The sequence below is a fragment of the Mchenga conophoros genome, linkage group LG1 (genome assembly GCF_057382185.1).
Source record: "Mchenga conophoros isolate Kocher_MC1m ecotype Shallow Benthic linkage group LG1, M_conophoros_male_GT1.1, whole genome shotgun sequence".
NCBI classification, from domain to species: domain Eukaryota; kingdom Metazoa; phylum Chordata; class Actinopteri; order Cichliformes; family Cichlidae; genus Mchenga; species Mchenga conophoros.
The window spans coordinates 34,208,472-34,234,042 of record NC_140526.1 but is presented as its reverse complement, the minus strand read 5'-3'; the positions used below and the strand labels follow the sequence as shown (position 1 = coordinate 34,234,042).

At 42.0% G+C, this 25,571-nt stretch overlaps 1 protein-coding gene across 1 annotated transcript in view; it reads left to right on the top strand.

Moving 5' to 3' along the window:
- LOC146583683 (protein kinase C-binding protein NELL1-like) overlaps positions 1-25,571 on the top strand; it is a 307,223-nt gene that overhangs the window by 181,394 nt on the left and 100,258 nt on the right. The gene's annotated exons all lie outside the window — the stretch shown is intronic.

Here is a 25,571-nt window from a genome sequence, read left to right as displayed (position 1 = left end):
TTTTCAGTCCAGTCTATGTACCTGACATTTTCATTTTTTTTAAGCAACTGAACACAACCTATGAATCAAATTAAGCACAAAAAGGAACCTAACTCAATGTTGTGTCTACACAATACAGACCAATTTGCAAAGCGCCACTTTATATTTTATATTGAGGCACATTGTTACTAGCAGCCAACCAGAAAAAATTTATTATTCGCAGTTGAAAATATCTTAGCATAGTGTGCTGTTTTCTCAGATTAAAAAATCTGAGGAAACTGGATCAGTGAAGGACAAAAGAAGTGGCTAGTCTTAAAAAAAATATGCTTAAAAGAACAGAAAATAAATCCAGCAAAGACCTGATGCATGATCTTAATGAAGGAAAATGCAGGTAAAGGCTAAGGTATGCCAAATTACACAAAAACTGGACTGAATATCTGTGGCAAAAGGTCTTATGAAGTAAATTTCATGGAAGGATACATCAGTGAGTGCCTGGAGGCTCTTTCGTAGTTTGTCAAACTGATGGAATTATGAATTTTTAAAAAAAGTACCGTCAGTGTTTGCACATGTTTTCAAAAATCACTGCACTATGTTCTTAGCAAAATATAAACGGACCCGACTCAAGACTTTTGCGCAGTATAAGGAAATCATTCCAAATGTGATAACGACATATTGATCAGTGGAAAGTGTTAGAGTAAATAAAAATTTGAGCTGTTGCTGTTGTTTTTTGCACTGACAAACTCACACTTGATGCTCAAACTGAAAGTGAAGAGCTTTGTTTACCTAGGTTTTTGAATGTTTCGATGTCAGCCATATTATTTGCCAAAAGAATCCAGAAGGGTGCTTGCTACTTTCCATTTCCTAAGATGCAAAATGAAAGCCTTGTGTTGCATGGTGAAATGAATCTTGCGTGCTGAATCTTGATATTTCAGAGGGACACAAACTCCCCAAATTAATTTGCTAGCAAACAGTAAGTCTCACACAAGTTGTAAAGTCTTTTCCATAACTTTCCACATGACTGAGGCGCTTCTGTACTTGCAGCATGTTCAATTATGTCATTTCATGGGAATTGTAGTTCTGTTTTGTTTTTTAACACTGATCATAGTTTAGGAGTCATAATTATAAACACTGTCATATCACAGCAAAAAGATTTGAGGTTTTACACTTCTGATGAGCTTCGGTGTGGAGTTTGCACTCTTCCTGTACCATTGCGTGTAAAAAAGTAAAGAGTGAATTCTGCTTCTGCAGGGCTCTCTCTATGTCCTCCTCTCCTGTCCACACATTGACACAACTTCCTCCCCTTTAATATTGAAAGAGTTGTCACCTCCTATCATTAATCTCTGTCGACCCTCCTGAGCTTTGTGCCCTTGTCAAAAGATCTCACGCATGCGAAGACACACTCTCATGCACCCACGCGCGCACACAGACACACGTGCGCCACTTCACACACTTCCTCAAACCTCCCTTGCACACAGGTAAGGTCCTATAGCATACAACTTCTGGAACATGAAAAATAGATGAGTATGAAATGGCTGACCTAGTGCTCGGCTGAGCGTACCCTCCCTGTGTTACCCTGCCCTGCCCAGAGACAACCTCTCCCGCTGGGGCTGACAAGAGTTCGCTGGTGGGGCTGAGGACAGGGGACAGGAAAGGACAGAATCGAGTAAAAGTACAGAGTTTACAGCTAGAGAGTAAGAAAAATAAAAGCTACAGGACAAAAGCAGGGCAGCACTAACTTTAATATTTCACTATTTCACAACATTGGAAATAATGTTTAATTGCGGGAAAATAGCATCTTAATCTCCTGAACTGTCCTAGAGCCTATTTACGTTCTACATTAAATGTTCTGGGTTTTTCTTAAAATCAGGCAGATATTAAAAATTTGACTCTGTATAATTAAATTAATTGATTAATAGTAGCAAAAACTACAGTCTTTATTTACAAAGTGTGTTGGCAATCTTCTCACTGAGGTTGTGTCCTTGTGCATCTCTGGACCACTTCCACCACAGTTAGTATTATGAGAATGACACAATGGACGCATTGTGTTCAATGTCACTGCTCAGATTCGAACTATCCAGATATGCACAAGGGCAGGAAAAGGAGAAAGATAGATCCTTCACATTTAAATTGGGTATGTTTATTTATATATCTATATTTTAATTTCTTTTTGCAGGGAGAGTCACTGCAATTGGTGACCACATTGTGCATAGCTCGAGTGTTTCACAGCAACGTGTTAAAGCCAGGCTGTTGGTCACTTTCATATATCTTTGGATTTGATGGAATGCTCCAAACACATACAACATGGAAAGAATATTCAATCACATGTATGGGCAAGTTTGTACTTCATGATTAGGATGTAAGATTTATTGTAGCAAGGCTGATGAAGTTTATAATGAAAACCTCAACTTCGCTACACCTAAAAACTCTTCAAGGTTAGGCGATTTCAGCTGCACCTAATGCTTGATGCAGTACAGGTAGAGTAATGTCACCTGTCTGGGCAAAAAAAGAGGATATAGTTGTGTTTTTTCTGAGTTTGGCCTCATGTTTTCCTACTGCCACAGTGACGGCAACAGTCCTGCTGTTTCACTTGCACGCAGTAAATGATAGCTGACTGTATAAAGGATGTCGCCACCAATTGAGAGCAAATTTGTTTCCAGACACACACATGCAGCTCGCGTCTCTGCCGCCAACACTGGCATTTAATTGCACTTGATATTTAAGCGCTGGAGCAGATCACATTACAAGTGGCTCTTCCTCCTCCTGTGCTGGCGGCATATTCCATTATACGCTCCTCATTTCCCTAGCTGCCCTTCAGATTGTGTTGAATGTCAGCTGCTCGGGGCATCAGCATTCTGTATCAATTATAAGTTTTGAGTTGGCTACAGTGAATCAGGAGCTGATAGCATCATGGCAGATTGGGTTGGGAAGGAGGGCAAGCTCACAGGTGGGTGAGCGAAGACAGACTGCACTCACCTCCAGATAAACGAGAACAGATACTGTGGACGTGGGGAGAGGCGTTAATGAGAAATATAATGCAGAAAATAGAAGAGGTGGTTACTGTGTATTGAAATAAGTTGTACATTTATTATTCATCTCTACATAGCCTATATCAAGCACGAAATTGGTCCTCATAATTTTTAGCCCATAATTTACCTCTGTAGTAATTGACATCACTGCTAACCATTTTAGATTACAGTCCTGCCCTTCACGCAGAGATTATTGGATTAGTTTCAATAATAACTCAGTCAAATACAGTACAAATACGATTGCAACCTTTTTGCGGCTAGGAATGTTGCACTGAATTTTGTCACAGCCGGCAACCAGTTGTTGTGGCAACCAGTTTTGACTGCAAAACACAGGTCGCCTGGTGGCAGTCGTTTTCCAAGCAAATGCATTCCTGCTCAGAAACCTGCGATCACTGTCCGATACACTGGAGACAATTGCAAGCTAGTTTATAACCACAAACAGATAGTCTAAACATTGCAATCAATCCGAGTCGGTCTGCACCGATGTGCGAAACCTGTCTGCGTGCTTTTCAATAGGGCCCTCGTTTCAAGTTTTAGAAAATGATTCAACAATTCTAAAAGCGTGGTTGGCAGTGACCTGTGTCATTGGACAGCATATCACCTTGAATCACCAGATTATCACAAAGACACTGCATGTAATTACTAACTGGACTTCATTTGGTTGCAAGCTGAATGAAGTCAGTTGCATCGAAGATGGGAACTGACTGTGAGTGGACAAAGACCTGGTCCCTGTCTTTGAAGCAACCATTTCAGAGGCAACAATTACAAATTCATTGCACACATGGCAATAATTTTGATCATATCACAGTCTTGGCCACTATTTAGTGTGACTGTAACATAAAGTGAGGAAAAATCCAGATGCTGCTGCTAGGCTAAGATTAGCTTTCAGAAGTTAGCTTTTATGAAGAGATTAATGTTTATATATTAGCTTCTGTATTGTGTATGAATATTATTTTTCCCCCTATCAAGCGTAATTCTTATAATATGTTGCAGTTGCTCACAGAGTTGTGTGAGCATCTGCAACATATTATTCACATGCATGGGTCACTAGTGGGTTTCGATGCTCCAACTGCACAGGACTGCTTATGATGCATCTTTTGTTGTACAGTTTTGAAAGCAGGCCGTGCTGCAGCTGGTAGAGCGCATGACAGGCGTGGATGTTGTCAGAAACAGATTTGGTGTCTCCTGTGTGGATGATGTGTTCCTGGAGTTGGTTGTCAGCATCTTGTCTTAAAAGAAGCCCTGCAGTGTACAGAAGGAAAATATCCATTAGATTGAGCTGTCATGAGGACAGGAGCGCCTCTTATTTGTCACATAGTTTAGTTTGTGTTGGTGATCTAGTCACAGCTGTTGCAGTTAAGATGTTTTTTCAAAATGGTAAATTTCTCAAAACTTAACCAGCTCTTAACTTTTTTTCAACAGATGCCAAAAAAATGATCATTTATGGAGAAGTATTAGTTATCTGGTTTAAACATTCAGTAAAACAGAGAGATTGCTGAGAAAATACAAAAATAAAGTAATTACACAACCACTCATAAAGCTTGAGCCATCACCTCTGTATGTATGCATTGATGGTAAATGGCCTGTATTTATATAGCGCTTTTACTAGTCCCTAAGGACCCCAAAGCGCTTTACATATCCAGTCATCCACCCATTCACACACACATTCACACACTGGTGATGGCAAGCTACAATGTAGCCACAGCCACCCTGGGGCGCACTGACAGAGGCGAGGCTGCCGGACACTGGCGCCACCGGGCCCTCTGACCACCACCAGTAGGCAACGGGTGAAGTGTCTTGCCCAAGGACACAACAACCGAGACTGTGCAAGCCGGGGCTCGAACCGGCAACCTTCCGATTACAAGGCGAACTCCCAACTCTTGAGCCACGATCGCCCATTGATGTGCTCAGTCAAAGACATAGATGGTAAAGATGGACGTAATTAGTGTGACGATACCAACTGGTTACTAAAGTCACACTGAGATTAGCATTTCTACCATCATCCTCTTGGTTGTAAAAATACGGATGTGACAAAGAAGGTTGAATCTGACAGCGAAACTTCATGCTCATTGGCTAAAGACTTGTGATTGACAGTTTGACAGCCAATTAGTTTACATTTTCATACCACAGACAATCCTCTATTTTGACAACAAACTCAATAAGGCAGCATTTACAAAGAAGGTCAGACTTCTATAGGATAGTGATCGCTATCTGGTCGCCAGCAGATGGAGAACAGGTTTAAGGCACTTTTGCACTGTCGTTGTTTTTCCAACCCAGAAGCTATGTCTATGGTCAATGTAATGGAGCTTCATTAGCTAATGATCTGTGGCCTGTGTAACCAAGATTTATAAATGCAACCTGTTCTATTACAGCTTATGTTGTTTTAATTATTTCTGTTGAAGATTCTTTATGCTTGAACAGTGTTTGTTTTATTTGTTTCTTGAGGTTGCAATTAAATGACTTTAAGAAGAAGAAAGAGGCCAACGTTGCTTCTCAGGAATTAGAGCCACCATGAACATAATGAAATAAGAGACCACACATTAACATTCTGAAGTTGTTTAGATGTATGCACTGTGTTTTCTGTATAAACCAATTTGTTTGATGTCAGCACCAGTTTAAGTGGTGTAGGTAGTGTATTTAACCATGTGATAATCAAATACTGTATATAACAGATCAGCATTTTGGCTGCTAAAATCCAGTGAGCTATAACAAAAACATCCACTTTACAGTTATTTTGAAAGATTAAAAACATTTTTTGTACAAGCCTGGAGTCATGTTTGGTGCTGGTTAGGGTGAAGATGAACATTTTAAGGTTATGGATGTGAACTTGATTCAGATTTGTGGGTCATGTCCTGAACATATAGGCAGTGAAGTTTCAGACGAGTGAAGCGAAACAAAGACTTATTCATGCGCCCTGAGGGACATGCGTGTGTGCTTGGAACGTAAAGTGGTTTATCTGGAGGATTTGACCTCTCCTCCTCTTCCTCTGTCCTCCAGCTGCTCTCTGCTGTCAGGTGGAACCAGAGGGGCTGGCCTTAATTATGGGGAAGAGGTTGAATGTGACACTGATGCAGGACGTGGCAATAGCGTCTCCAAGGCCAGGACCGAACAGGACATGCCTCAGTCCCTGTTGCCACATCCTGAGACAATGAGAGCTATTGCAAACCATCTGCTGCCATTGCCCTCCCAACAGTCCTGGGCACATGGACAAGTAGTCCTGAGTGTGCGTGTGTGTGAAAGCTGCTTCTTCCAACCTCCTCCTCTGCTGCTCTACCGTCACTTTAATATTTCTCCCGCTGGGGCCCACATGCTGACACATCTACCTTTGAGGAAAATGGGGCACAGCGGCAGCGGGGAAAGTAAAAACATTTACAAACTCAATTAAAATTGCAGGAGTCTGTGAAGAATCCTCTGAAAAAAATGCCTCAATTTATAAAATGTATTTGTTGTACTTGGTGGAAGAGGGTGGGGGTTCTATCATGACATGATTGTTGTCTGCTTAATATAGCAACTCAGTGTTCATGCTCTCATTCCCATTTGAGGTCAACTGGCTGAATCTGTATTTCTTTAAATTAAAACTCTTTCTCCAAATAATAAATTAAGATATTAAAACACACTTATTATAAACTCTTATTCCATCCACATCTTGATTCAATTATGTACAATTTCATGCTAAGAACGAAAGAGCCTAATCGTTCAAGCAAAAATATTCACTTTCCCAAGTTTATCCCCCCGAGGTTTTTTTGTGGCTTTGCTGGCATCCTGCAGGCGTGAAGTAAAAATCTTTTATTTTGTGTTGAGCAGCAGCATGGATGGAACGGCATTAAAACAGGCCGTAATTAACCACTTATTAATATGCTCAACTTGCTTGTAAACTGTTGCCTATTTACATATCAAGAATACAAAGAGTTGCAGTAGATTTCATTTGTGTCTGTGATGAATTGTCATCCAGTATTCAGTCGTTCTGTGGCTCTGCTGTGGTATTCGTTAGTGGAATCCCTTGTAAAAGCAAATTTGGCAGATACAGAGAGAACGCTTCATCAGCTAGTCACTACCTCGGTGTGTTTGCAGTTTTGTGACAGACACGTATAAGACAGACAAAATCATCAGACTAATCTTTGTCATTATTGTCAATCAGTTCCAGGGACCTTAAAAAATATTTTGATGAGTTAGCATGAAGTGTTAATACGTCTATATTCAATACAGTGTATTCAAACTCATACAACTTGAAATAACATGATTTAGGGGTTTATTGATGCCTGCATGCAAGCAACACACTCAAGACCCCAAAGTATTATTATATCTATAAAGGTCTCCATACACCAAGAACAAGGTTTGATGTGTGTGACTGTGAATAACAAGCAAGAAGAAAAAAGTATTTTACAAAAAATCATACTAACAAAAAACCAGCAACATCATTATTATTGATCTCTGGCTTTCTTCAACAGTGTGTCGTTTGTCCTGCCTCCCTCCCCCTTCCCTCAACTGGATGTGGCAGATGGCCGCCCCTCCCTGAGCCTTGTTCTTCTGGAGGTTTCTTCCTGCTAAAAGGCAGTTTTTTTTCCCTTCCCACTGTCACCAAGTGCTTACTCATAGGGGGTCATCTGCTGGGGTTTTCTCTCCATCTATGATCTAATATCTCTCTATTTGGGATTTGGTGTGTATAAATAGATTGAATTGAATTAACGTTGATCATAAGGCAGCTAAATTTAAGTTTGTTTGCCTTCTGATTTGTGATCAAGTAGCAGATTTTTTCTGCTGTGCCGTGGACTTGCATCACACTGCTGTCGCAGAAAACACTCTTCATGGTGGCTAAAGTAGTCATATTAGCAGGTCTTTCCAGAGTGGATGGAGCAGGTTTAGCCATGTGATCTTGTGAGGCAAACAAAGGTTGGCAGGTAATGGGCGATGCTGGTCCTTGATCTATTGCAGCTAATGGTGTCACACTTGTAACTGTGGCTTTATTTAACCACTCTGGATAAACTGTGCAATGTTAGATAGGTATTTGACTTTTAACTAGTTTAGAAAGAAGGGAAACCTAAACGCTTTTAGGTTTTTTTTCTCAACAGCCATTTAAGCCAATTAAAAAATGTCACAGAACATACCAGTGTCATTTCTAACTTCAGACTGCGAAAGCGTCCTACAGCTTACCCCCAGGTTCCCCCACTGGACAGCCTCTTAATGTGATCAAAGGTACAAATACACCTCAGAAGCAGACCACAGAGTGTGCTGGGGCTTGCAGATTAGTTCAATTATGAACCTGGCACAAGGCAGCAAACATAGCACACACATGGCCCCACTGTGCATGTGCTTTACATACTGACTCATCTACAGGTCAGATCTAATAATCGGATCTGACCTGCAGAGGAGCCAGTGTGTTGTTTATGCTATTATCATATTGTGTAATAAAAAGAAAATTACTTCCTGTATTCACCTGTTGTAACAGTTTTTGTGCCGTCAGTCACCTTGCCGTCAGATAATTATTTGTTAAGAGCGAGACATTTTAAATGAGAAAAAGAAAAAAAAGTATTTCTTTGTGCCCTCCTCTCCCTGTTAATGCCCTACCTGGGTCCCTGGCAAAACTTTGTTAGATCCGCCCCTGCACAGTCACCAGCTGTCAGCTACATAAAAAAAAAGGATCCTGGTGTTATTTGTCTCTCAGAAACAGTTCATAACTTCCCTTCAACTCATTCATGTCACCTAAAAGGTAAACCTGTTTCTCCTTCACCTGTTCAGCTCTGATGATTCAGTAAGGACATCTCCTGGTTTCATCTTCATGTTTCCCTCTCACCAGATATACAAACCGATATCATGACCAGCAGCTTTTACAGCTGTGGCTCCAGCAACAATCAGCTGATACTAGAAATTAATATTAAATAAATTCTAACAACAGCTGATCAAGCTTAAACGTGCTGCTGTTGTTTAGCGTGACATCCGCCGGTTTCCTCTTTCTGGTGCAAAGTGGGCGATAAACAAACAAGAGAGAAAAGCCGATCAGCTGATCATTGATCAGGTTCATGATTGAAGTGGAAATGGGGGAGAATGAGAGAAGAAGAGGCAGCTGTGCAGCAAAGACACAGAATGACTCCAGCTTTGTGTCTTTTTCATTGTACCTGAAGTCCGGGACAAACTGTGCTCCTTTTTACCTCAACACGAAACGCGCAATATTTTCTCTGAATATGAGACGATTCCGTTTTTTACGGGACGGTTGGAAACTCTAATAACTAACCTTATAAATAAAATAAGATAAAACAAGTTCAACATCATAGCACCCGCCCAGCTGTATAGAAACTCCATCATGCTAGCTAGCACACAGTACGAGTTATTGTAACTGACTGTAAAAAGTCAGCATAACGAAAATAAATTCCACCTAAACTTGGTTTATATCTGACCCAGATAGACTGCAGTCATAACTTCTTCCCTGAAGTTCAGTTCACCGCCTTGGGTCTCTGCTCCTCCTGCCTTTCCCTCATCCACCTGCCAGCGTGTTGGACCTGCTGGCCTCCACCACTTGCTAATGTTACTGAATCTGTGGAAGCTCCGCAATAGCCACGACCAAACAACTGAGTTAGTTTTTACACATCTCCCGGCATCTGGCCAATCCACCACCTTTCAGTGTTTATACCGTTACGGGAAAAAAACAAAAGAAAAACCATCGGCCCATAAAAACAAAAAATCACCATCGGCCCACCGGGCCAGTCCAGCTATGGGGACCACTGCTCTAATGAACGCCATTATTATTATCCATTGCAAACATGGTGAGTTACTGGGAGTCAGAGGAGATTCTAGGTTGAAAATTTACAGGGGCTCAGCATGATTGCATTTGATCTAAAATGGACTGTGGAATTCATCAATATCTCATCACGGTAACTTGTGATGTAGTCTGTGATCACTTTTGCAGTAAATTAGTTCTTTTCCTTCTTGCTCAGATTGCCCACACAAGTTCAAACTAACTTGTAAATAACATCAACTAATCACATAAGTAATTTTCTAACACCTACCACCACTTTCATCAAATTAAAAGTGAACTTGAAATTAAAAATAATATGAAAATAAACTTAATTTAATGTCTGCATATACTTGCACCCATGTTATGTGTATTAAATCAGCCGTGGCTTCATGTATAGCAGCAGCCTCTGGATGAGAATAGCAGTGACACTAATTAAGCTCTCCCACACTGCATTGTCAAATATTTATACCCCGATATCAGCTCGCCTGTCAAATGATTACTGCCTGTCACTGGTGAAGGCACAACAAGTGCAGTGTTTTATCTTCAGTGTCTCACAGTCTCACAGTGTCTTCCTGTATCTTTTTTCATCTACGTATTTTTTTCTTGTCCAGGTTTTTGTCTATATTTTCACTTGCACTTGTGTGAATGTCTGCTTTTATTCCTGTTTGGATGCGTCATTCTGTCGCTCTGCAACTTCTTTGTCATTTTTCATGAAATGTAGAAACTCTCAACTGAATAGTATAGAATATCCCTTTATTGTCATTGTACATGTACAACGAAATAGTGAGTGCTCCACACCAGCTGTACCGGAATAGCATATAAATGGTAGACAGCAGGGATAAGTAGCAAACAGGAGAAATATATACAAACAAGAAGGATATATAGAAAAACAAGAAAAATGTATGCAAAAATAAGACAAAGGCACACATTAGAGAACAAGTGGGAAAGTGCTTGGAAGTAATGCAAAGAAAAGGCTTGATATGAATAGTCCATATGCGAGTGACCTATTGTCACTCAGACCAGGTTAGTGAGGTGAGTGGGCAGGGGTGGGGTGATAATGTTTATTGACAGTCCGAATGGCCAAGGGTAAGAAGCTGTTTGTGAGTGTTTTTGTTGATTCTTGATCCCTTTGTGCTTTGTTTTTCTATCATTTATAAGGTGAACAGCAGTTGCAAGCAGTGTTTTATAGAAGGGCAAGCAGAGCCGATGACCATTCTTTTATTTATGCTGCAGAATCAGAATCAGAATACTTTATTGATCCCTAGGGGAAATTATTTAATGCTCACCTCGTCATCTACATTATCACCTTTCTGCACTTGCTTCCTCCAGTCTGCACCTCTTCAACCTGCCTGTTTAAATTATCTGGACACGGCAGGAATAGATGTCTCCTCTCCATCATCAAGACTTTTCGTGTTAACATGCTAAAGGAGTTCTTAAAGTCATCTTCACACTACACTATAATTCCTCTATAGCATACATGCTTGCCAGGGTTATCAACTAAGACAAATCCATCAATAAACAATACATATTACAGAGCAATTTGCTCATATGGTCAGATTATCCAACGCCAGAGGGGAGATGGACATGTCCATGAAAATGAAATTATAGGTTGCAACCACAACATGGGAAGGCAACAGTTTGAAATGTAGGAAAGAGAGAGTGCTTTCCTTTTAGTATGTTTTAACTAATGCATTTTTATATTATACTGCAAGCACTACCGTCCTTGCTTGCCATCTTGCCAACTAACGGAGTTGCAGAAAGGTGCGACAAATAAGGTGCCTAAGAAATACAGCAAGCTGTCCATACCTGAGGCCTTGGAAACTGCCAAGCAAAGACTCACAGCCTTGGCCAGCCGCTTGAGGAGGTACACCAGAGAGATAGAAGGCAGGAGAATAAACCAGCTGTTCTCCACAGAACCAGCAAAGGTGTACTCTCAGTGGCAAGGGAACAATAAGAGAACAGCACCACCAAGGCTGGAGACGGAGCAATACTGGAAGAGCATATGGGAGAAGGATGCAACCCATAACGGCAATGCTCAGTGGCTAGAGGATCTGAGGGCTGACCACAGCGACCTCCCTGAACAGGGTCCAGTAACCATCACAGTGGCAGATATCCAAGAAAGGGTCTCCAGTATGAAGAGTTGGACAGCACCAGGGCCCGACATGGTTCACGCCTACTGGCTGAAGAAGCTGACTGCACTCCACGAGCGTCTGGCAGCACAAATGAACCAGCTGCTAGTTAACGAGAGACACCCGGAAGGTCGGACGGTCCTGATCCCCAAGGACCCCAAGAAGGGACCGGTCCCCTCCAACTACCGACCAATAACCTGCCTCAGTACTACATGGAAGCTCCTGTCAGGCATCATATCGGCTAAGATGAACAGGCACATGGGTCAATACATGAGCGGGACACAGAAAGGGATTGGCAAGAATACCAGAGGCGCAAAACACCAGCTACTGGTAGACAGAACAATCAGCCGAGACTGCAAGACCAGACTGACCAACCTGTGCACTGCCTGGATTGATTACAAGAAGGCCTATGACTCAATGCCCCACAGCTGGATACTGGAATGCCTAGAATTGTACAAGATCAATGGGACCCTAAGAGCCTTCATCAGGAACTCAATGGGGATGTGGCGTACAACACTAGAGGCCAACTCCAAGCCCATAGCACAAGTCACCATCAAGTGCGGGATCTACCAAGGAGATGCTCTGTCCCCACTGCTGTTCTGCATAGGCCTGAACCCCCTCAGTGAGATCATTAACAAGACTGGCTACGGATACCGACTACGGAACGGAGCAGTTGTCAGCCACCTCCTGTACATGGATGACATCAAGCTGTATGCCAAGAGTGAACGAGACATCGATTCACTGATCCACACTACCAGGCTATACAGCAATGACATTGGAATGTCGTTCGGACTGGAGAAGTGTAGTCGGATGGTAACAAAGAGAGGGAAGGTAGTCAGAACTGAGGGGATTGAACTACCAGAAGGCAACATTGCAGACATAGAGGACAGTTACAAGTACTTGGGGATCCCACAGGCGAATGGGAACCAGGAAGAGGCCGCTAGAAAAGCTGCAACCACCAAGTACCTGCAGAGGGTCAGGCAAGTCCTGAGGAGTCAGCTGAATGGTAAGAACAAGATCCGGGCCATCAACACGTACGCCCTGCCCGTGATCAGGTACCCTGCTGGGGTAATAGGCTGGCCAAAGGAGGAGATAGAAGCCACTGACATAAAGACAAGAAAGCTCCTTACCATGCATGGAGGGTTTCACCCCAAGTCCAGCACCCTGAGGCTGTACGCTAAGCGGAAGGAAGGGGGCCGGGGACTGGTGAGTGTCAGCACCACAGTCCAGGATGAGACAACGAACATCCAAGAATACATTGGGAAGATGGCCCCAACTGACCGAGTGCTCAGTGAATACCTCAGGCAGCAGAAACCCAAGAAAGAGGAGGGAGACGAGGAACCATCATGGAAGGACAGGCCCCTGCACGGTATGTACCACCGGCAGATAGAGGAGGTGGCTGATATCCAGAAATCCTACCAGTGGCTGGACAAAGCTGGACTGAAAGACAGCACAGAGGCACTAATCATGGCAGCACAAGAACAAGCTCTGAGCACAAGATCCATAGAGGCTGGGGTCTATCACACCAGGCAAGACCCCAGGTGCAGGCTGTGTAAAGATGCCCCAGAGACAATCCAGCACATAACAGCAGGGTGCAAGATGCTAGCAGGCAAGGCATACATGGAACGCCATAACCAAGTGGCCGGCATAGTGTACAGGAACATCTGTGCCGAGTATAATCTGGAAGTCCCGAGGTCAAAATGGGAGATGCCCCCAAGGGTGGTGGAGAATGACCGAGCTAAGATCCTGTGGGACTTCCAGATACAGACGGACAAAATGGTGGTGGCTAACCAACCGGACATAGTGGTGGCAGACAAACAGAAGAAGACGGCCGTAGTGATCGATGTAGCGGTTCCGAATGACAGCAATATCAGGAATATCATTGTTAAGTTTGCAGATGACACCACAGTGCTCGGACTTATATCCAACAATGATGAGACAAACTATAGGACAGAGGTGCAACAACTAGAGTCATGGTGCCACGACAATAACTTGGTCTTAAACACCAAAAAGACCAAGGAGATCATTGTAGATTTCCGGAAGAGGGGTCATAACAACCATCTGCCTCTCTTCATTGGCAGTGAGGCGGTGGAGAGGGTGAGCAGTTTTAAATTCTTGGGGGTAACTGTGACCGAGGACCTGTCCTGGGGCAACCATATCACCTCAGTTGCACGGAAGGCCCAACAGCGCCTCTACTACCTGAGGAGACTGCGGAGCGCACACATTCCCAGATCTCTGATGTTGAACTTCTACAACTGTGCCATCAGCAGCGTTCTGACGTATGGATTTCTAGTGTGGTTCCCCAGCTGCACCAAGGCCGATCAGCAAGCACTCCAGCGGGTGGTGAAAGAAGCTGGCAGAATTATTGGAACAAGTCTGCCAGAGATCAGTAATATCTTCCCCACTCGCTGTCTGAGGAGGGTGCACAGTATCCTGCGGGACCAACATCACCCTGCGCGCCACCTTTTCCATCTGCTGCCCTCAGGGAGAAGGTACAGGTCTATACAGGCCAGAACATCCAGACTGGCCAACAGCCTGTATCCACAGGCTGTGAGGCTCCTGAACTCTCTGCCCCCCTCTCACGGACAATAACCATATCCAACTTCTTAATAGCAATGAACTGGTCTGCATTGGTGCATCATATCTTTATTCTCTTCCCCCTCCTGCCCCCCCCCCCCCTCTTTCTTAAATAGATAACTATCATATCTGATATCATATCTCACAGTACAATAATATTGAATGGGTTGCATTGTTGTATTTTGTCATGTTTCTCAGGTCTTTGTCTGAATTTCTACGAACATTATTGCTAAGGATTGTCTTATTGCATTGGAGTCACACTGGGTTAAATATGTACACTTGGGTTTTAAGGGGTATTTATTATTTTCTTCTTTTTTTTTGGGTTGTATGGAAGCCCCAAACGCAATTTCATTGTTCTTGACAATGACAATAAATAAATAAATACTAAATACTAAGGAACACGAGAAGCTGGAGAAATACCAAGGGCTCAGAGAAGAGCTCGAGAGGATGTGGAAGGTGAAGGTAACGGTGGTCCCCGTGGTAATCGGAGCACTAGGTGCGGTGACTCCCAAGCTAGGCGAGTGGCTCCAGCAGATCCTGGGAATAACATCGGAGATCTCTGTCCAGAAGAGCGCAGTCCTGGGAACAGCTAAGATACTGCGCAGGACCCTCAAGCTCCCAGGCCTCTGGTAGAGGACCCGAGCTTGAAGGATAAACCGCCCGCAGGGGCGTGCTGGGTGTTTTTATATATATATATATATATATATATATATATATATATATATATATATATATATATTAGGGGTGCAATGATACACAAAATTCACGGTTCGGTTCGGTTCGATACTTTGGTGTCACGGTTCGATATTCTTTCGATACAAAAAAAATTTTCATGCCTTTTTAATTTGTCATTTATTAAAATTCTAAATATATATTTTAACTCAAAAGTACAGTTTTTAAATTTAAACCTAACCCTTTTTGCGTGTTTTTTATTTTGACAGCGAATGCGCACCTGCGGACCACTTATGTGCAGCCCTGGTTATTTAGCTCGTCATATTGCAGCCACAGAAATTCTTTTGTCCATGAAACCATAAAGCTGCACTTTCTTTTTGCCCTATAGTCTGATTTGTCATAACTTCTCCGTTTTGTGGTAAGCTTTTCTTTGGCTGTCACTTCTTCACCCTGACCTGTCTTATTTGGCTCAGCAGAACTAAAATATATATCCTGCTGCTTTTACACACTCACTCACATAAGCTCAGCGATTCTCTGCGCGATCAACCTCTCACATGTTTAAGCTTGCTGCAGGAGATTTCACTTGTCATGTTTGCATAGTAAGCTAACGATTAATAAGACGATGTCAGAGGAATTGGTGCACAAATTATCATCACTCACAGATCAGTGCTGTTGCTCTCTATACACAGTTCGCACGCTTGCAAAGTGAAAGCAAAAAAACAAGCGCAAATTCAAATGCGATTTCAATATGTCACATATTGACAGTGGCTCACCGATGCCAATGACATAATTACCCAGCTACATTTCTGAAAGAATGCAAAAGCATTGACATATATCGTTAGCTTCATAGCATAATTGCCTAAGTCATTTGACTAAGTCAATGACTTAGGCACTTATGCTATGAAGCTAACGATATGTTTCCTTCCTACAATAGGCCGACGGGCAGGGCAGAGATAGATTTTGGTAGCCCGACTGAAAAAAATCTCTAGCACCGGGACGTCGGGCTAGCGATATTGCAAGCCCTGTATCTGATTGAGGAATCACTCATCTTTGGAAAAGAGAGTTTATTACAGAGAAATGTCTCTTTCCAAAATAAAAGCTATACTATCCGCTTCTTCTGGGCTATATTCTCAGCAGCATAAGGAGAATCATGTGCTAACAGCTGTCTAAATGACTCGGCTAAAGTTAGTAGCATGCTTGCTGTTTTTGTCTTTGCACTAGGATGTAAATGTGCAGTCATATTCGTTGTGTTCCCACTAGTGCTTTCAGGTTAATCTTGTTGAAATGACCTTAACGCCACAACACGGCAAATCTCCGTTAACGAGCTACCGCCGATCGCCCCGTGCATGGGGCTAGACGGCCAACACGTTAACGAGCTAACTGCGCTAACACACTAGTTCCCACCCATGTAATTGAGCATTGCATGGCACATCCAACATACTGTTTTACTTTAGTCCATGACTCGCTTACCTTCAGGGTCATACGTCACATGAAAACCAAAATAATTCCAAACGCCAGATCTGAATGAGGGTGGGGGAGGTCCATGTTGCAAGGAGAGCTTAACTTCTGTCTTGCTAGCTTGCCCTGCGCTCTTCCTTCTGACGATGCTGTCTGTGTTGAGCACTCAGTGGATCTGCGCTCGACAGTGCAGCCTAGGCGGAGTAGTCGAACGCAGATTCACTGAGCGCTCAACACAGACAGCATCGTCAGAAGGAAAGTTGATAAAATAAATTACAAATGTTGTACTGTTCGATACATATGCGTACCGAACCGAAAGCACTGTATCGAACGGTTCAATATCGATACGAATATCGTTGCACCCCTAATATATATATATATATATATATATATATATATATATATATATATAACAAAAGTAGCCAGGTTATAAAGAAAGAGGTAGATGGTAATTTTGTAGGTTTAGTGTCAAGAAAATGTCCCACAGACTCAAGGCCTTGCTCCTGGGTAATATTAGTAAACAAAGATCCAATATCTAACATGCTCAATATGATATCTGCATCAGTTGGTGGGAGGTGTTTGAGAAAAAGCCAAAAGTGAGTTTTATGTTTTATGTGACTGACTTCCTCCTCGGAACTGAGATAGAGTCCATGGACAGTTCAGTGGATCTTTTCTTTTTTCCCCAGCATGTGCGATTGAATTTGGATCTCTTCTGGATGGGGGTTCCAAGAGAGGAAACTCTATTTTGTCCAAAAAAATAGGATGTTTAGAGTGGTTGGGGAACTTATATTGTGACTTTTTCTTGATCGTAGCAGTTGAAGGAAGTCTTTGACCTGGATGTGCAGTTTTGTGCAGATTATAAAGACTGTAAACTGTATGTTTTACTTAATTAAATGCTAGATTAAAAAAATACATGTTTTTTTATATTCAGTAAACTAATAGTTAATAGTAAAGAATATTTTCCTGTTACAGATGCAATTACTGGGTGAACATTGTTTGATTGCTGGATGGACCCAATCTGTCATCATAAAACATCAAAAGGCTACCACAGTGGATTGTTTGTCCCCTGTGATATATACAGCACAACTCTGCTTCAACAAAGTCAATTCTGTGTTCCTTTTTTGATTTGACTTGTAATAAAAAAGACTTCAACTGTGCGGTAATCTGTTAAACTGCGAGGGAAGGCACACACTGCGCTGCCTCCTACTGATGGAGATATGGATTTATATCAGTTAGCGGGCACCCAGGTGTACCTTTCTGAGCTTTGCAGTAAGTGTACCTGTGAGAACATCCTGCACACGCACACACAGCACCTGTCATCCAGGTAAACTGTTCTGCTCTGTCTGACAGAAGAGAAGGACTCTGTCACAGTTTCAGTTTTCACTGTGTCTGTCTAAAAGTTTGTCAGTGTGCAGCTCAATGAGTGGCAGCTTCTTGTTGGTGCTGCAGAATGACAGACAGATGAAAGCACCTTTCTCACACCATTTCCTTCTTTTGATAGAGAACCTTTCCATTCAGTTCTCCTTCTCACGAGCTGTTCCCTGCCAGACAATGCAAACAGCATGTTCCTGGACAAGCTCTAATCTGCTCAGCCAGAGCGCTTCCTGCTCTGTGCGTCTTCTAGAAGGACAAGGGCTTCTGTGATAAGGGCTGCTGTTCTCTAAAGGTGCTCTAATTAAATGCACCGGTAGTTTTGACACCCACAGGAGACGGGCAGCATCAGAAAGGTGCAGTCCTGTGCTGCATGTTGATTGTTGTTTTGTGTGTTTGGTTTGTTTGCGCCACAAAGAGATAATAGGTTTTAGTTATTGAATTCAGCCACCTGAGGTCTCTGCATGCCCCCTTTGAGGAAAATAATTTCAGTCCATGGTGAAAGATGACAATGCAGGTCTTTTCAAGTTTGTGCCACTGGTCTAAGTTCCTGCTGCAGAAGGGAAAAATGGAGCATATTGGGAGATATTCAGGCTCGCTTTCCTCCTTCACAAGTTGAAGTTGTGGAAAGCAATACTGCGCATAAGACTCAATTATCGTAGTGCATAATTGCTGGCTGAGATTATGTTTTTTTCTTCAGAGGAGGCCATTTTAGTGCCATTTATACTTACAGTGTGAAATATTGCTCACACAGGGATAAATGTCCATCACGGGAATGAAAGAGAAGGCTTTTTTCTTATCCTTATATTCTTGTGCTGAGTTTTCATATCCGAAATGCATTACATTATTCTCTGCTACCCGTCTGTCACTTGACACACAATAAAAAGTAAATGTCCCCAGGAAAAAGTAGAGAAAAAGAAAGTTACATTTCAGACAGCATCAACTAAAGCTGAACAACGACATGCCATCACTCAAGCTGAGCGTATCTAAATCTGTGAGCAATGTAATGGAGTCTGTGTTGGCACCATGTAGACATGACCCCAGCTTATTGCGCGATAGACTAACAAAGCAGCAAAAATGAAGGTTCTGAGTTCAACTAAACTTTTCTTGAGGTTCAGAAGCACATTATTCAAAGTGCTGCAATACAGGAGAGACGCGTTTCTCTGCATTTGCAAATTTGTGTCAATAACTGCTGATGCTCTGCAGTCTGCTGCACATACTGTATATGGGTGCAACAACTTGTATTTGTAAGCTACACAACAGTTGAGTGGTAAAGTCTGATTCAGAATGATGTTTCTGCTTAAACGAGGGACAGAACTTAATCTGTAACATGAAACGGCTTTTATTTAAAGTACAAATGGGCATGCACACAGGAAGAGATTGGCAGCTGTTGAAGAAATGACTCCAAGGCCTGTCTCTCAGTTTGCTGTGGTGGTGTATTTATTAAGTATCCTGATGTTGGGTGGGTTTCCAGTCACAGAAGAGTGGGTGTAAGTAGATGAACCAACCCAGAGACATCTACAAGAATGCTATTTATGCAGGAGATTACAAGCAGGAGTAACTGAGATTGGTGGAATGGTTGATAATTATTCTATAATTATAAAGCACAAAAAGGTAAGACACTAAAGAGTCTGGTCACTGGCCATGTGTTACCAGGCTCCAGCAACAGCAACAAAGATTAGTGTTAAAGAAAGTGAATGGTCATGGGAACAGGGGTCACACTCCAGGAGATGGGGAACTTCCTGGTGGGCTGCAGGGACTATTCATATTAAAAACTTCATATTTATTGTAACACAATGAAGCCATGTCTGTCTTAACAGTATTTAACATGGCAAATTGCTTTACACGTGTCAAGTGCTCAACCTGTCTAAGGTAACACTAGCGTTTGTGTGGAATTATTGTCTGAGTTGAGGGCAATTTTTTTTCTTATGGCACAACAAGCAGATCTTGATCTGGACCTGCACCGAGGCAAAACGGATGATGATCCTCTCATCCAACTGTGAGTAACAAGCGAGCAAGCAAGTGAGCTGGCCTCCAAACTGTTGGCATAACTTGAGAGTTTTAATCTTAGTCCTGATTTACGCTATGCATGACTGAGAAAAGTCATCACCTTGCTGCTATATGAATATAGGCGGTACTGTTTGCACTCTTGTATTTGCTTAAGCTGGAAACTGTTGCTGTGATTTTGATGTATTTGATGTCATTTCATGCATTCAATTGATTGCAGCTACGTGCTGTGCAGTGACTGACACTTGCATACAAGCGTAATAATTTCTGTAGAGGTGCCTATTATTGGAAACCCTTATTTTCTCACTGTGAAAATAAACAAGAAAAATGCTTAGCTGTTTACACCAAGTGCATCATAGAAAAAATAAACAAAACATCCCATTTAACGTTTGAGCACATGTCTGTGTGCGGAAAGCAAAGCCCCGTGCAAGTCTCAATTATCATGGTGTGTAATTGCAGACTGAGATTCAGTTCGTTGTGGAAGAGAATAGATTGAGGATGAGAGAAAGGTCAAAGAACGGGGGAATGCAGATGTAGGTGTGTTATTGTGTAAGAAGGCAACCAGCTGAGACAGTGATGAGAGTTTATCTAGAAGGATGATGATTTCAAGGAAGGAAGGAAACAGTTCCTATTAACACACAATAATAACATGGACTGAACCACCACTCACAACCACTAGCACTTTATATAGCCTCTGTAGAAACTATCTACACCCTCACTTATCTTAACTGCACTACTGTATGGCTCTGTGTAAATAATCATTCTGTACATACGATAATTTTTAACCCTACAACCCTTTAACTACTACAACTTGCATAGTTCCCATTTCTGTATAACTGTATATCTCAGATTTCTGTAAAGTTATTTATTTCATATTCTGTATAGTTTTTCATATTTATATCCTGTTCATATCCTGTACATAGCTTGTACTCACTACAGCCTGTACATACTTATAGTTATAGAATGACATACTTCATACCGTGTACATTGTAACATACCATAATAGACCCATTTCTGTAATATACTTACATATCTATATTATTGCTAATATATATTGTAATATATCTATATCACTAAAGCACTTCTGGATGGATGCAAACTACATTTCGTTGCCCTGTACCTGTGCATGTGCAATGACAATAACGTTGAATTCTATTCTATTCTATTCTATTCTATTCTATTCTAAGTTATTTAAAAAAGAGCTCTCAGCTCTTGCTCTTAAGTTGATCACATGAATTAGTGGTGACATGAATAATCTGAACTGTAACTTGGATCTGTGGATATATTCATGTCGATATTACACTGCTAACCATGTCTGGAGATGATTGTTGCTGATCTATAGAGCTAAACTGGCAAAACTGAGATAAAATGGCATGTGTCAAAACACAATAATATAATTTTATTATAATTTTTTAAGTTACATTTATACACTTTATTATTTACTTATTGCCCCAGGGCAGCTGTGGCTACAATGTAGTTTGCTATTGCCAGTGTGTGAATGTGTGTGTGAATGGGTGAATGACTGAATGTAGTGTAAAGCGCTTTGGGGTCCTATGGACTAGAAAAGCACTATACAAATGCAGGCCATTTACCATTTACCACTGAGTTACTGATATGATTTTTCCTTTTGCTGTATTTGCTCTTAAATTCTGTTTCTGTGGTAAAATGTTTATTATTAATTTCTTCTTTTTGGACTCTTCAATATTTTTTGATTTTCTTTTAAGACAAAAAACCTCAAAAACAACAGTAAAAAATCTGGAATAAAGCTGTAAGAGCTGGAAAAAGGGTAACCTCTTATTCAAGAGGCTTTTTCAGTTTTGGAATACAAAAGGTTGAGAGACCCAGGTGTTTGACCTTAGCGGAGGTTGTCCCCTTTGGAGTTGGTCGATGACCTGATAGTGCGAGTCATTAAATGAGCCAAGGTGTGAAAAAACGCGTTGCTCATCACTATTACCCAGGCTTAAGGGTTGAAGCCACTGTGAGGCCTCCCCAGAGCTTATAATGTGGCCTTTTCAACAGAAGATCAACAGAGCGAAAAGTGTGAATGTGAGGCTGAAATACCCAAGAAAGGTTCTCAAGATGTCTGATAGCTGGTCATGTAAGCCACCACTTCTGTGCAAAGATTGTCGTTCGCAGTGGACATAGATGGCCTCTTTTAGTCCTCTTTCAACCCTTTCAAGTCTTCTCAGGGCAAAATGTGAACATTGACATCCTTAAGAGTGCAGGTGTGCAGCTGAGTCTTGTCCTGTTGCATTGGCTCTATTTTGTGGAGTGTGTTTGGTTTCTCCTCTGTAGAGATCCATGCACTCCTCACTACACTAGCCACCTCACCACTACTTTTTTTTAAATCTATTTGGTTGGGTATAAAGTACACTGGGATAAAAGCGTTGGAGAAAATTCTCTAGATTTTCTCTGGCAAATCTTCAACACAAAACATGACAACATTGTTCCATTTGTCATTCTGTTTCACGCTAGCTAGTGCCATCTGAAATAGAGCATAAGCACAAAACAACTGCTCACAATAGGAACGGTTAACCCTCCATTCGCATCAAAAGACAGGAAAGTAGGAAATACAAATGAAATGATACATAGACTTCTTTTTCACACGACTGGAATAGCACAAAGTTCATATGTGAGCTGAGCTACATGACATAAAGGACACAGTGTAAACAACGTACAGATTCAAATACAAAACATATACATATAGTGGTGTCTGCCTTTGAAAACATACTTTTTGAATGAGAACTGAGAGCACCCTTTCTTCTTCTGCAGGAAGAGTAAGAGAGTAAGTAGCAGCCAGGCGCTGATAATCAAATGCACTTGGTTAGCTGATCATCAGCGTTGCCACCTTTTAAAGAAAGAGATATTTTGGCAGTTTGGAGGCTTCAGGTGTGTGTTTACATAATGCCACAATCAGAAGTGCACATTCACCCCAAGGTCAGACTGTGCAATGTTCACATAAACTGCAAAAAAAAAAAAACACAAACTACATCTCAGACTCTACAGACCTCAGTTAGCATGTTAAATGTTAAAGCTCTCTATACACCTTATATCATGGTGGCAGAGGGGTGATGATTTGGGACCTAGACACTTTGCAGTCGTTGAGTTGACTTAATGAGCTCCTTTAGATCCTAGAGTTGAATGTGAGGTGATTTTTTTCCGACGGCTAATGCTTGGTTGAAACTCGGTCACATGACAGCATAATGATCACAAACATGGAAGCAACTCTGCAAAAGAAGGGCTGAAAAAGACAAGGATGTGCTGCAATGGCCCAAAGTCCAGGCTCAACCCAACTGAAATGATACAACTGAACCTTCGAGTGAGCTGTGCATAAATCAATGCCCCCAAACTTCAATGAACGGAAGCAACGTTGTGAAAAAGAGTGGGCCAAAATTGCATCACAATGATGTGAGAGACTGATAGTCATACTGAAAACGATTACTTCCTTCTATTGCTCCAAGTTAATGAATCATGGGGTATGCTTCAATTTTCACAGGGGTTTATAGACTTCTTTGAAAACATTATTTTTCACACGACTGTAATAGGGCAAGGTTCAAATGTGAGATGAACCACATGACACTGTCTAATACAGTGTATTTTACCCAAATACCCCATTTATAAGTTGAACTTAGGTTGTGAATTGTTTGATATAAAGAGTTTTTCCATAAAAGCTGTATTACTGCTTAGCTAAACAGTGATCTGGATTAAAAGAACAATACCTGAGAAGGCCTTTCATCCTTTACAACCCATTTAACTGAACTCTATCCCTCTTTAAAAATGTAAGGCCTAGTGCTGAGTGATAGTCAGTGTGCAAACCTGAAAATTAAATTGAGTAACAATTCAAAGTTTGCTGGATGTAAAACACTGAAAAAACATTCACTGGTGAAGGCACACACAAGGGCACTTTCTCCACCAAGCACCAAGCAAGTCTCACATTTGCTGACAGTCACTTTTGAAGTCAAAGGGACTTATCTCAAAATTTATTTCCATCTCTGTTTCATTCAGAGGCTGTAGCAGCAGCTTCATCTCATGGACTTCAAACAGAGAAAATAAAAGTGACTGATCAGCTGCAGTGGCTGAGTCCTATAAGCTTGCATTTACAGACACCTTCAGTAATGCATTCACACAATCTGTGAGTATCTGGGTAAAGGAAATAAAGGAGTTTCCATCAAGAAGAAACAATATTGTTGTAACATAGAAAGCTGTTTCCATTGACCCCTACAGTAAGAGGTGATGAATCTAGTAGTGCGCACACATATACAGACGACAGCAAAAGAACAAGGTTCTTCTCTCTTTCTGTCTCACAGCATCCAAGCACACAGCACCCTCATTTTTACCCATCTCTCTCCCAGACACACATAAGTACACAAAAAAGAAATGAGCTAACGTAAACAAGCACGCGCACACTCATGGATGCGCACAGTCCTATCCTGCCTTATTTTTAGCTGTTCCCCTACCCAGCCCTGACCTACATCACAGCATGAATAAAGCAGCAGAGAGATGAAGAAAGTGAGCTCATATTGGGAAGGGAAAGGGTGGAGGTGGGGTGTGGTGTCTGGGGCAGAGAGATGGGGGTGTGGGGAGGGAGAAGAGAGGCAAAGAGAAACACACACACACATACACTCTGGCAAAAAACGAACAGAAAAACGAACCGCTTCTCCTCCATCCCCCCGCTGTGAAATGACAGTTTCAGTTCTGTCAGCAGACCTCACCTGCAACAATGCTCCCAGAGGAGGCAGCAGAGGGCGAATACACACACAGACTTTTCCAAACACAGGGGATGCAGGGCCTTAAAACAACAGAAAAGTCTTGCCTCAGGCTTGACACCAGAGGGTCGTCTTGCTTTAAGCGAAAGCGAAACAAAAGCAGCGAGTGCTCGACTTTGAGTTATTGAGTCTCCGTGTCGGCTGTCATCAACCTTTGAACAACAGTTTGGCACCTTTTGCCAATAAAGGTTAATCAAATGAGTAAGCTTTTTAGGCGGAGCAGTGCTTCAGGACAAGATGAAAATTAGATTCGGGTGCTGTCGCTCAAATAAGTTCCATGTTTTTGATGCAGGAGATCAATGCTTTTTTTAACACCGAAGGCCGGCGAGCCTTTATATGCCTGAATACATGATCGGCCTCTCTTTGTGGAATTTAACACTCCTACTGTGCACTCTCCAAGGATGAAACTCACCGAGAAAAAAACCTTATGGGTGTTGCATGTAAGGCAATTACATACTTCATACGCATTCATTCTATTGTAAGGGGAAAGAGTGAGCTGAACACCTCGAGGCTGGAATGTATTTATCCAAGGAGAGGATATGGAAATGCTGTCCTCACGCTCTCCTTCCCTTAAGTGGTGGAAAGGCCTGTTAGCCTCGGGAAACCGGTTCTCTTCTGCTCACATCCGCATAAATACTCGGCACTGTACAAACGCATGCGCGCAAATTTAGGGCTCCCTTCTGCATAACGCCTCCCTTGTGTGTTTCCAATCCCATTTCATCAGCAGTCATCCAGCTCTGCTAATGCTTCCCCGAGCTCCATGTTTTAGTGCTCATACGATGTCTTTCAAGCTACATTAGGAGGAGAGAGCCTGTGTGTGTGAAGAGAAGACGTAATATATCATGATATTAGCTCC